We start from the raw sequence: 10,937 nt of genomic DNA, 5'->3' as shown, positions 1-10,937 counted from the left end.
GAGTAAAGAAAAAAAACCCTATCCACAATTGAGAGTGGCAAAAGAAGAGAGAAGGAAATGAGAGATCTAAAATGCCAAAGGAATAATGTGTGCAATAGAAGGCTGAAGGTCGGAAGTCATTCCGACGTTATGGATGCTGACATATGGAGAGGTAAGCCTTCTTATTAGTATTTTCCTTTGTGGTTATAAATATAAAAACCCAAAATCAGTACCCCCTCGATTTAGGCTTCGCGACAACCTTAGTGTGTTGTATTTGTATGTGCAGCTAGGGAGGAGGAGAGACCATCATTGTGATTCAGCTCCACCATATGAGATCGAAAAATATAAGAGTAATTCAGTTTCTTAACCTAGATATGCAATTTTGTGCATCTAAATCCATTTTATAAATAATGTAGTTAGACCTTAGATTTAAAGCATGGATTATGAACAAATAATTTCATATTTATACATTATGGTGAATTTTACATATGTTTGTGTATTTGGTGCCATACAAATGGGTATAACTTCTGGGTGTATCAGTGGGTAGATAGAATTTAGGAAATTCCTAGAGAGTTGGGTCGAACTGATCTTCCAATCGGTCGAACTCAAATATCCCGTTGGGTTGAGCCTAAGAGATAGATGGGCCAAAATAGGATTGGATGAACTAAACCAGATTTAATGATGGGCTGAACTAAAATTTCTAAATGGGTCTAAATGGGCTAAAATTTAAAGAGACTTAGATGTTTTGAGCCAACATGCATTTGGAGGTTAAACCCAATAACAATGGGCTGCAAGAAATAGTGGCCACTAAATAGAGGCCCAAGAGATAAAAAAAATAATGATAACAATATGATTATATGATTATAGTGAATAAATTTAACAATAATGGGTTAGATGGGCCAAATGAAGAATATGTTGCATTATCGGACTAGAATAAGGAGTTGGTTATATATATATATATATATATGTTAAATAAGATGGGGATTAAGGGACAAATGTAATTGGCTAAATGGGCTAAATTCAAGTTAATTCGTGGGTTGGGCTTTTGGGCCAAAAACAAACAAGGAATATAGAGGTAAATAATTTGAATGGAGATATTAAACATGGAGCAAAAATATAAATTTTTAAGAGGGATATATAAGGATATTGAGAAACCCAAAAAGGAGAAAAGGTCTATAAGAATTAAATATTAAATTTAGGAATTATTCATGAGTTAAAGAAGAATTGTCAATATACCGAGAAATCACTAAATACAATGGGGGTCGTATATGTACAATTATTGGAAATACTATTAACATGTATCATGCAGAGTTAAATGAATAATTAAGTGTACCGATAAAATATAATAGAAATGTGTAAGGAACTTACACTAAAATAATTTGAATGTAATGCTAATATAGGTGTTGAGAATGGTGTGAAGCTAATACCTGGAGGAGAGGTATGTGAATATAGGGAATGAAATTAAATAATTAAAACAAAGAAGGGTACATGACAAAGATATTTTATTATAATAGAAGTTCGAAGTAAAAGAGAAATTCAAATTAAGGTGTGAGATATTAATTTTATTGAGATAAAAGAAGATAAACTAATAGTCAGATTTGTTGTGATGTGTTGGAGGGGTGGACCGTTTAATAGCTCATTTCTCTTCATTTTTCAGAACACGTAAAGCATGAGCAAGTTCTAGACTTGTCAAAGATGGTTAAGACACTTAAAGTGTGCGAGAACAAGGATAACTTCTGTGAACTTGGAATTAATTCTTCGAACATTCAAACATTATCTCGTACATCAAAATTAAGGACATGTCATGCGGTAGATCCATTTTCTCTAATTCTATTATTGTTATATGATAAGAGAATCTAGACACGTTTGTTCTTTAATATATATATATATATAAAATCTTGTGGGTTTAGCATAGCATCTATAAATGAATGGTATCAATAGATATCTGGACCCCAGTTGGTTCACGGGTTGTTATAATATAAGTATTAAATGCTTTTTAAAAAAGTTACTTCAAAAATGTTAATAATTTATTTTAATTTAATTCTTGTATTCATTTTGATTAATAAAATTACTAATTCCATTATCATTATTTACATAAATAAAAAAATCCGTTATAAATAAATACAATATTTTTGTTTTTATATTAATAAGATAAAAATTTAAATATTTACTTTTTAAAATTTAATTTATATTTTTTTTACTGTTTGACCACATTTCTATTTTTTTAAAGAAAAAGTATAAGTAGGATTATGTTAGTTAGTCTCTAAACAAGTAAGCTAACTTAAAAAAAAAAAAAAACCAAATTAATAAAAGTTCTATAAGTAAAAAGAAGTTAATAATACATGATTTCATGGATGAGTTTATCGTATCTTCTTCATCATTCTTGTTAAAATTCTCAGAGCAACTAGTATAACTAAAATAGATTAATAAAACCTTTTTTACATTGATAGATCGAATAAACAAAGGAATTTTGTTCCTGTAATAGTCTCTTTTGTACATAATGTATCTACTTGTTAATCCGATAATATAAGGCTTCTTGGATTACGAGTTCTTTAATTCTTTTAATTATTAACAATTAGGTAGTTTAATAGTTGAAATTCTTATTTTTTATTTAGACATCACAAGTTTAAATCCCACTGAGAATTTGAAACATTTAGATTGTTGTCTCATTTTATTGTCTCTGTTATGGCATATAAATTCTTCTAATTCCCAAAGGGCCGTAGGCTATCTCCTTTCAAAATTAAATGGGCATCCTATTCCTGTGAGGTGCAGGCGCAGGTGATAGTAATTGATATTTTATTTTACTTATATTTTATTAATATATGAACTTGCAATAATTTTGGTTCTATTTGTCACTCTATACTATGTAATTTACATTTTTTTATATTTATATTTTGTTATCAAAATGCAAAAAAAGAAATATCAACATATATTCATCCCTCTAATATATATACTTACACACACACACTACATAAAATAAAGTAAAACCCCTATTTAACTAATAAAAAACTCAGGCAATCTAACAGAGGGAAAATGATGAATAAAAATATGCCTCATAATATAAGATCTTCATTCATGTATCCTTACAAAAAACAAATTATACATACATAGACAAATATGTAATTTATTTTTTTTCTTCTGCATAAAGTTTACTAGATGATGTTTTATACATATTTGCTTAATTCATGACTTTTCATTGGTCACATGGGTTGTGCTTATCGAAAGGTTAGATTGATTTATAATATTTATAATCATATATATGATCCGAGTATCATAATTTAATCCTATTTAATTTAATCTTGATATCTATAACGTCCCTGCATTGTTTTAGGGAACAGAGATGTCTGCACACCTTTTCTAACTAGTAGAACCAACAAAAATATAATCATTTGCAATGACACTACACATTATTACATATCCCATGTAATGCAGTAAATATTAAAATTTCAAATACATGAAGTATAAAAAATCTATCTAATAATAAAAACTCATTTACATTCCTTTTTACAATATAAATTTAAACCAAAAGCTAGAAGGCTTTCTCCAATATCTCCCACTGATTCTGAACTTGCTCTTGGTCTTTCCTTATTTAAAATGAAGGGTGTGAATTGGGGTGAGTTTTACATACTTAGTAAGAATGAGGCAGTACTCTATAACGGAGATATGCACGCATGCATTCACACAAATAGATAAAACAGATGCAAATTTTTATTTAAGGAAAACACCAAGCATAAACAATCATAACAAAAAGAGTTCGTTTATTTTACATAACACTCTTCTATGAATTCTGTACATGCATATTATTTTTATACCTTATTCTTGTTTTAGGTTTCTCTTTCCTTTTATTTGCATATGTTACTAATCTCCTTACCTTCTCATTTCTCTATTCACATTTATTATAAATTTCATTTTCTTACTTATGACAGATTCCTATGTAAGTCTTATCTATCAACATTTTTCCTACTTTCATATTGATTCATCTAGTCCCCAAAAACATATTCCTACATGTCATATATATATTCATACGTTTCGCAAAACGAAATTCCTACATGTGAGATTTAGATCAGATTTCATATAAGCTTCAAATCATATTTCATGTCAGATTCATATCTTATTTCATGTTAGATTCAAACTAAGTTTCATATCGAATTCAGATCAAATTTCAAATATACAAACACATATTCATATTTGTATCATTCAGACTTATATATGCATATAAATAAATGTTTTAAAGCTTACTTAGCCTCTTCATCACTCGATGTCATTTTTTAATTAGTACCATTGAGTGTATAAAAGATTCTCTCTGCCACATGGATAGGCCAGACATATAAAAAATAAATAAATATTAGATTGACCACAACAGTGCGTCGCTAGGTAATCCAAATCAAATCAAATTACATACATATTTATCCATGTTTGGATTAGATTTCATATCATCCATCCATAGGTTGGGTTCACCACCACCAAATTTCAACCATACAAGTCTAACAGATTTTATTAACGTTCTATCCACACACAAACACATTTATTTTCATATTTTACAATGCATTTTATTTTCATTCTCACTCTTATTAAAGTTTCATCATGCAATATCATTTCTACCTTTATCAAGGAAAGGCACTAAGGATCCCCCTCACTACATGGATAGGCTAGACATGCAGAACAAAAACATATATTAGATTAGCCATAATAGCATGTTGCTAGGTGACCCAAAACATAACTGATTACATAAACACCTATCCATGTTTAGATAAGTTCCAAATCATCCATCCATGAGTGGCGTTCACCACCAGACCCACTAAATTTCAGCCATACACGCACCCTCCCCTCCTCGATTCTTGGCAAAACAAGTTGAGTTTTGGTGATTTATTAGCACTCACAAATTTTTCTTTTGTATCTTAATCTCCTTACTCTGTCTTAATAATATCTTATACATCCATATCTATTACCCATATTCATAACTCATAACTTACATAACACGTACAAATCCACAAAAATTTCATATATACTTTCTCACAAATTTAACTAATTTTCCATTTGAAATTTCTAACTATTGCCTATTTCAAATCATTCCGTAAACTTAAGTTCTTAATGATCTATTTACCCTATCTTTCTAGGTCATAATTTTTCTATTTCTTTGGTATTTAATTTCCTCATGTTCAAATTATTTAATTCGTATTGAGATCACCTAACATCTTTAAGTGCTTCTTAAATTTTTCACCTAGTGTTTCCTATTATCATATTTCACTTTTGTCACATGGTTTAATGTAATAACCGGTTATGTAAATATATAGTAACACCTTGAAACCTTTGTGCTTGAATGTAGTATTTTAAACTTTGTGATTTCTAGGCCTTATGGCCTTTAACAATTAATTTCCTATCAGTGTTGGAATTTATGTCGTTGTGTGTTTTTAAATCGGTATTTCATTTTATATGTTTGAATTAATTTTAGTTATTTTTAAATTATTGAAATTTTTTATTAAAAAAGCAATTTTTTATTTTAAGAAGAAAGAAAGAAAAAGGAACAGAAATGACAGAAAAATCCAACGAGCCTGCAAGAAATAACCCACAAGTTTTTCGCTAGCAAGCCCGCATGAATGCGTGCGCGCACGCGAGGGGGACCGTGCACGTGCCTACGTGTATGTCGTGTCTACGTGGTGCGTGACATCACATTATGCATGACAGCATGCGGTCATGTTGCGAAGTCACATTGTGTGTGGCAGCATGCTTGCACACATATGTGCACCTATGCCTACACACGTATGCCTATAACTGCCTCTGCGCTGACAGCGCGCATCCCCAACACATGGTATTATCCCCTCTAACGTCATGTTGTCTTATCCCATTAGTCGCCCGTGCAGTCTCGTCTCGTCAAATTGTCCCATCACCAACAGCTTTCTCCCACCCACCTCTGCCACGTGTCCTCATATATAGGTGCCACATGGCAAACATCCATGACCTTTATTGCTATTTAAAGGCCTTTTCTCCTTATTTTTTCCCCATTTCCATTTCCTTCTTCCATCTTGTACCTTGTAAAGAAAACTTAGAGAGACAAGGGAGTCTCGAGAGAGAAAGGGTGTCAGAAAGGGTTAAAGGGAAAAAATGAGTTATTCAACTTCGTTCGAAGATCTATAAACACAAGTACTCACCTCTTCACCTCCTAAAAAGATGAATCACTCTCGAAAAGCTTAAGGTTTCAGTAAGGAATTTCTTGAGCATGTTCTCTTATATTTCTAAATGAATTTTCTAGATAAGTTATATTGAAAATTGTATGATCTTGATGCATAAACTTTAAACGTGATTGCTTATTAATTTAATTGAGCATGAAAATGTGAGATAATATGCATGATTGATATAAAACATGATGATTTAAAGTATATGTGGGTTTGACCCTTTGCCTTGCCTTTGGTAATGGTGAAAAGGGTCATTCTATGGGACCTTTGCTCAAGAGGATGACATGATGGTCAAGTTTGGATACGATGGGCTTTTTATGCCAAGTTAAGTTGATAGACACCCACTGGGTCTTAAATGTATGACCGTTATGAATGAAATAAGTATAAGAAAGAGAAAAGAATGGAAAATCTGTTTGACTATTATCTTTAAGGGGTTTCTATCTCTATCTAACTCTGTATATAAAAATATTGGTGAATCACTCCCTATGAATAAGACTAGTGTTCCCTCTAATAAGAGTGGATTGTTGATATGATATGTAGCGGCCATAGTGGCAAAGTGCAATTGTGGTCATTAGTTATATACCTGATATGGAAATTAAATTGATTGTCATTCACAGTGGTAGTTGGGAATACCCTCTACCCTTAGTAGATATATGTCAGAATGACTTCACACGGAGGTCAGTAAAAGATGCAAATAAAGCTCAACTACCTCATAACATGACTAGGATAGTTGTTGATGCATCATGGTGGACTTGTTTGATTGTTCTTTTCTATTTTTATCATGATCTTGTTATGCTCTTAGTTGGTTTAACTAGTTTCAATTTAAATGACTGATCATTTTTTGATTATCTTGTTTTCCTCTCTACCTGAACTGTTTAGTATGTTAACAATGTCTAAATGGTTTTCTTGAGAAAGATAAAGGTTTTTTTAAACATTTAAAAATAAACTAACCCTACGACGAACTACTGAGGTAAGTCATTAATTTGAGTAAAGACGTTTTAATTTAAAAGTTAATCACCTTTGTAAACTTTGGTAGTGTAGTTTAAATATTTTTTTCTTTACTGAGTTATGTTGAACTCATCATAATCAATGCCCCCCCACAGATGTCAGAACTGATGATTCACTCACTGAGTTGCCCTGTAACACCCCGCCCTTCATTGAGCTTAAATTGATTTGGAAAATCCTATTTATTTGAGCCTTTAGCCGCACTGAGCTTATTTAATTTTCTCCACATGATATTTATTGTAATTCGTAAAAATTTGGTTAATTTTTAATTATTTTATTTTTATTTAATTTTTTCATTTAACTTATTTAAATTAATTTTAGAAAATTGAGAGAAATCAATGGTGAAACGGGAAGAAATCCTGTGGGAAAAATCTCACGAGGAAGCAGAACTGCCCGCATGATGTATGTTTGATTTGTTCATATTAATGTATTGTGTTCTCAATAAATAAATTTTTTTTATAATGTAAGATCGGTCGACGAAGAGGTCAAAAGGTATGCTTGTAAGTTAAAATAATTTACCTTTAAAATCTTACGATGTTAATTTAATATTGTTTTCCTTACTAAGCATATAGAACTCACTTTTTCCATCCTCCCCCCCCCCCCCATATGACGAAGAAAATGAGGAATCATAGGCTGACCTACCCGTGGAAGTCTATGAAGATCCCATGGATCCACAAAATTGAGTGCATGATTGTTCCCGCACTTTGATGAGTCCAATAGCATGGTGAAAGAAGTAGCGTTCTTTTGTGTTTTGTTTATTTTGTATTTTGTAGCCACTTCAGACCTCAATTATATGTGTGTAATTGGAACTCCTATAGATATTTATAAGGGATTTGTAATAAGTTTGTTCTGCTGCATAAATTTTATCATACACTCATTATTCTGAATCTGCATCTGAACCCATTTGCTTTAATTAGCATCTGGGATGTCATAGATGATATTAGAACAGAATAATTGCGGATCAAATCCCTTACACTGAGGCCTTAGGTAGAAAAAACCCTTAGAGTACCTAAGAAAAATAAGTCTTCTTTTTAAAATTTGATCACCAACTCGTGTCTTCCTTTCTTTTATAGGAATGACGCGAGGAAGATTATCCGTAGAACGTACTGAGTGACCTGAAGCCCCAGATCACCCAACCAGGGTTTAATTTGCCAATCTCTTCTGAGCTATTCAAGGGTTAACTGCAATCGTAGGAAAAAATCAAGCCAACCCTTGTCCACCTCCTACCTTCAAATTCTGAAACACCGAAAGATCCATTTCCTACAACATAATAGAATTTAGGAAACTTAACCCACCATACTTTGAAGGTAGCCCTGATCCTTTAGTAGCTGAAGTCTGGATCCTACAGATAGAGAAGCTCTTCTCTGTCCCAGATTTGACTGAGGAATATAAAGTTCCCCAAGTAGTCTTCATGCTAAACGGCGAAGCAGAAAGTGGGTGGCAACTTAAAAAGGAAGTCCTGCCTACCCCTACCACTTAGAAAGTTTTCATGGATGCGTTCATTGATAACTTCTTCCCTGCATATGTCTGAAAAAAGAAGGAGGAGGAATTTCAGGACCTCCGCCAAAGGAGTCTAATGACTGCCCAATATACAGCTTGTTTTGTTCAATTGTCTAGGTTTGCCCCTTTGATGGTCATCCCCGAGAGCTGAACAACTAGGAAGTTTCTCAAGGACCTTCATACCGACATCTATGATCAGGTCGTAATGTTAATACCCAGCTCGTATGCTGAGGTACTTGAACATGCCCAGTTAGTTGAAGATCTCATCTCGACCTAGCATCAACGTATTGTCCGAGTTCGTACCCGAAAGCAACCCCAATAGCTTAGAAGGAGATTACCTGACCTAGTAAATAGCCACCGTGATAAACAAACTAAAGTTGCCTGCCCCCCTATTTTGCCTCCACCTACAGTTTAACCTGTCCAATCTAACCAACCATGTCAGCATTGTGGTCGCTCGCATGGTGACCTACTATGTCGGCATATCATTAAAACCAGTTATTGGTGCGGAAGCACTCAACACTTTATAAAGGACTGTGTCTAGCGACCAAAGGATGCAGCCCGACCTATAGCACAAGGTCGCGTGTACCATTTGGATGAACCTAGTGCACTTCCTACTCCTATCCTTATCTACGATATGTTTTCTATTCATAACACTTTTGCTAAGACTTTGATCGATACAAGCGCAACTCACTCTTTTATTTCCCGTACATTTACTTGTAATTTTGATTTTAGACCAAAACCTTTGGCAGAAACATTAACGGTAGAAACTTCCTCTAGGGAACTACTAGAGGCTCATTGTATATATAAAAACTGTAGGATAAAATCTTTAGAAATAAAGGTATGTGTAAACCTGATACTATTAAATTTTGTAGGATTTGATGTGACATTAAGAATGGACTGGTTGAAAAAGTATAGAGCTCTAATCGATTGTGAAAGTAAAATTGTAACTTTACCGTCTCCAAAAAAGGAAAAAAAAATTTATCATTATTTTCCTAACTAATGAATGAATAGGAATATGGGTGTTGATCCTACTGTGTGTACCATACTAATTGTTTACAACTTTCTGGATGTTTTTCCTATCAAATTTCTTGGTTTACCTCCCTCGTGAGAAGTAGAGTTCTTAATTGAGTTGTTGCCCGAAGCTCAACCAATCTCGAAGTCTGCCTATCGTATGAGTTATGCTAAGCTAACAGAGCTAGGACATCAGTTTTTTGACCTTGTTACTTGAAAGTTTATTTGCCCTAGCCATTCTACTTGGGGCGCTTTGGTGTTATTTGTGAAGAAAAAGGATAGTTCCCTTAGACTCTGTGTGGACTACCGAGAACTCAACCGAGTGACTATTAAAAGCAAGTACCCCTTATCTCAGATAGATGACCTCTTCAATCAACTGCAAGAAGCCATGGTCTTCTCTAAGATCGATATCAGGACGGGATACCACCAGTTGAGAGTTAAAGAAGAAGATATTCCAAATACCACCTTCTGATGCAGGTACGATTTCTACAAGTTTATGGTAATACCATTTAGCTTAACCAACGCCCTAGTTGCCTTCATGGACCTAATGAATAGAGTTTTTTGGCACACATTAGATCAATACGTCATCATTTTTAGTGATAACATCCTAGTGTATTCCAAAAGCCTTGAAGAACATGTAGTGCACTTGACTTAAGTGTTGGAGACTCTTCGCCGGAACCAACAGTACGCTAAAATAAGTAAATGCTCTTTCTAGTTGATCAAATTTCCTTTCTCAGACATGTAATCTCAAGTGAAGGAGTTTTCGTAGATCCGTTTAAGGTGGAAATAGTAGTCAGTTGGAATCCGCCCACCAACGTGGCTGAAGTACGTAGTTTCCTTGGCTTGATAAGTTATCACCGACGGTTCATTGATGGATTCACTAAGATTGCCACCCCACTGACCCGATTTACCCAAAAGGGGTACCTTTCATTTGGAATTATGAGTGTAGTGAAAGCTTCATGGAATTGTAGTATCGTCTTACCTCTGCTCCTGTGTTGATCCTCCCTGACAATATAGGAAGATTTCAGGTCTACTACGATGCATCTCATATTAGCTTGGGGTGTGTCTTGATCCAGGATAGTAGAGTAGTCACTTATGGGTCCTGACAATTGAAACCTCATGAACAGAACTACCCTACCCACGACCTAGAGCTTATAGCCATTATCTTTACCCTGAAGATATAGTGTCATTACTTGTATGGCAAGACCTTTGATTTATACTGACCATAAGATTTTAAAGTACATCTTTCCACAGAAGGAGTTAAACATG

Source organism: Carica papaya, unplaced genomic scaffold (assembly GCF_054855325.1).
Source record: "Carica papaya isolate Zhongbai unplaced genomic scaffold, ASM5485532v1 h2tg000024l, whole genome shotgun sequence".
NCBI lineage: Eukaryota > Viridiplantae > Streptophyta > Magnoliopsida > Brassicales > Caricaceae > Carica > Carica papaya.
This window is presented reverse-complemented; position numbering follows the sequence as displayed.